Genomic DNA, 3,438 nt, shown 5'->3' with positions numbered 1-3,438 from the left:
GTTAAGGAGTTCGTTGAAAACCGGTTCAGGGGCTTAGTCACTGTGTATGCGCTAATGAACATTTCTTGAATTGAATCATCTCCCTCCCACTAAATCTAGCCCTGGCCTATGTGGCTCAGTTGGTTGGGCACTGTTCTGTGCACCAAAAGGTTGCTGGTTCGATTCCCGGTCAGGGCACATACCTGGGTTGCAGGTTCCATCCCTGGTAGGGGCTTGCCAACCTATGTTGCTCTCACATCGATGTTTCTCTCGCTCTCCCTCTCCCTTCCTCTCTCTCTAAAAGTCAATTTTTAAAAAATCTTTAAGAAAAACATCTCTTCTATCCCACTTCTTCTAGGGATGACAGCCACTTTAGATAGATAGTCTGATCGGTTTCACAACCTCCAAGGAAATAATGAATTCAGGCAAGATTATCAATTGGTGTTAAAACCAAAGGAGCTCTAAGCATATTCATCTAATGAACTAAGACAATAATGGGGGAAAAACCTTGATACGCACAACAAACAATATGTTTGCATCTTGAAACCAGACAACCAATGGGCCTGGGCTATCTGTCACTACGTGAGCCAATTAAGCAGAGAAGGGGTTGAATCATAAGAGAGCGTTTATTCCAATACTGCCAGCAGCATGGGAGAGCAGGTCAACCAAGAAAATCTGCTCTGCAGCCCCCCCCACCCCCATAAACTAGCTGTTTATATTGGCCAGGAGGACAAAGATTATATGGGGAAGGAGGCAAAAGGAATAAAAATGGGTAAAATGGTTACAGATTACAGGCAATGCAGGCGCGGGGGTGGGGGGGGGCGTGGTTTGTAAAGGATAGACTCCAGTCTTTCCATGATGATAGGCAGTTCTTGGATAAGGAGAATGGACGGAATTCCAAGGTTAACTCCCAGGTCCTGGGGCGTATAATTCCCGGCCAGATCAGAATATGCTTTCTTTAATCAGAACAAAACAATTGTGGGTTAACAGAGCATGATTAATATTTCTTATAACTATAGCTAGTCTCTACTATTCTATTTCTGCCCCAACAATCTCACTGATAATACTGAGTCAAAGAGTTCTCTTCTTCTTTTTTTTTAAATCCTCACCTGAGAATATTCCCCCTTTGATTTTTTTAGGGAGAGTGGAAGAGAGAGGGAAAGACAGAGAGAAACACTGATGTGAGAGAAACACATCGATTGGTTGCCTCCTGCACGTGCCCTGACCAGGGCCCGGGCCAGGGAGAAGCCTGCAATTTGAGGTACGCGCCCTTGACCGCAATCAAACCTGGGACCCTTGGGTCTGCAGGCTGATACTCTATCCACTGAGCCAAACCAGCTAGGGCCCAAGAGTTCTTCTTATAAAATCCCAGCTCTATGAAGTATAGAAACAGGCAAAACTCGCCTGTGTGATCCAAGTCAGAATAGAGGTTTCCTTTGGTCTGGGCTACTGCATGGGTGGGGGAGCCCGCTGGGAGCTAGGAAGCTAGGAACATCCTCTGTGTGGATTCAGGCTGTGGTCATGTGGGTGGGTACATATGTACAAATCTTAGCACAATCAGACCGGATGTATGTTCTGGGACACATAACACTATCTATAACATCCTTCAGCCAAAAACTTTGAAGTTGAACCTAATCAAGACTTTAGATCTAACTTCCAGTTTCCAAGAAATGTAGGCAAAGAGGAACCAGCTTGATGCCACCATGAGGAAGCACCAGACCGACGCAGAAGGCTAGCCCTTCTGGAGGACGGTCGCCCAGTCTCTCTCACGGGGGAAACGGGGCTGACGGGCCCAAGAGGCACAGCCGGGGGCAGTGCGAGGTCTCGGTTGGGACCCTGGTTTGGACAAACCACTTGTAAAGTTTTAGAGGCAATTTGGGTATGTAAATATGGACGTTTAGATGACAGGATGGAGCTGTTTTTAATGTTTTTTATTTTTAATATCTTTTTATTGATTTCATAGAGGAAGGAAGAGGGAGAGAGAGATAGAAACATCAATAATGAGAATCATTGATCGGCTGCCTCCTGCACACACCCCCCCACTGGGGATTGAGTCCGCAACTCAGGCATGTGCCCTTGACCGGAATTGAACCTGGGACCCTTCAGTCTACAGGCCGATGCTCTATCCACACAACCAAACTGGCTTGGGCTGTTTTTAATGTTTTAAAGTGTGATGTTGGAAAATGCTATTTTAAAAAGATGAATTTGAAAAAAATTCAAATTCATTTTCAGCTTGGTGAAGGACTAGTTAAACAGAGGACACATCTGGAAGCAAGGTCTCAACAGAATGAGCAAAATGCTTTCAAGAAATGAGCTTGCAGCTTCTTGTATGCATTTGGAATGAAGGGGAGAGGTAAGGAAGATTGCATGAAGGTGGGAGGAAGCAAGGCAGAGGTCGGGTCATAGGGTAGTTAAGATTCTGTGCTCCCTCCAAGGGGGTCAGGCTTTAGAAGGAGGGGCCCGAAAAGAGTCATTTCAAAGGTGTGTTAACCTCGGTGCACAGAAACAATGGACAGGGCTACCTTAAGACAGTGACTAACCTTTCACTACAGTTACACACCTGGGATGTGACTACCTACCATGACCTGCCCGGGTAGGAATTTATGATCAGATCAACCTTGAGATTACTTTCCATAAAACCCCCTTTTTCATCCACGGCTCCATGAGAATATAAGTTCCAGGAGGACAGAGATGTTGCAGTTTTCAGCATTGCTGTATCCCAGTGCCTGGCACATAGTAGGAGCTTCATAAATATTTAGTGAGTGAATGAATAGATATTATTTTAAAGGTGGGTCCATTGTATGGATGATGTAATAGTAACAGCACAGGAGTGGCTACCACTCATAAGGCATGTCTGATATAGCCCTTTATGAATTTAGTTCCTTCACAAATTTATATTCCTTTACAAGTTCAAAGTCCTTTAGGAATTTATACTCATTTAAACTTCTGAACAATCTTATGACTAGGCTTGAGAGTCACTTCCATTTAATAGATTACAAAACCAAGGTTCAGGCATTTTATTACCTCTCCCACAGTCACTCAGATAACGGGTCATACCTGTCTGGCTACATCTTGAACTAGAACATTTAACTACTTGTGCCAAACTGGCACGGAACGGGGACATCACAATTTACTTCAGTTTTCTCCTACTCATAGACACCATCTTGTGGGTCTCAGATGAGGCAAGTAAGGTCCAGAGAGGTTAAGGCACTTGTTCAAAGTCACACAGCTAGAATTCAAGTCCATCAGCTGAATCTGAGGTCTGGATTCTCAATCATTACATTGTCTCACCTGCCAAAGCCTCCTTCTCTCCCAGGGGAAGGACTAGGGTTAGGAGGGCTTTCCGAGTGGCCCCCTTCTGTCCCTTGGCAAAGTCCTTCCTCCCAGGGTCCTCCCTCCACCACAGTTCCTCTCCCAGCTCTGGAATTCTCTCCCAGGTGGCCCTCGGCCATGGACTTG

The sequence above is a fragment of the Plecotus auritus genome, assembly GCF_963455305.1.
Source record: "Plecotus auritus genome assembly, chromosome: 1".
Classification (NCBI taxonomy): domain Eukaryota; kingdom Metazoa; phylum Chordata; class Mammalia; order Chiroptera; family Vespertilionidae; genus Plecotus; species Plecotus auritus.
Note: the sequence above shows the minus strand (reverse complement) of the source record.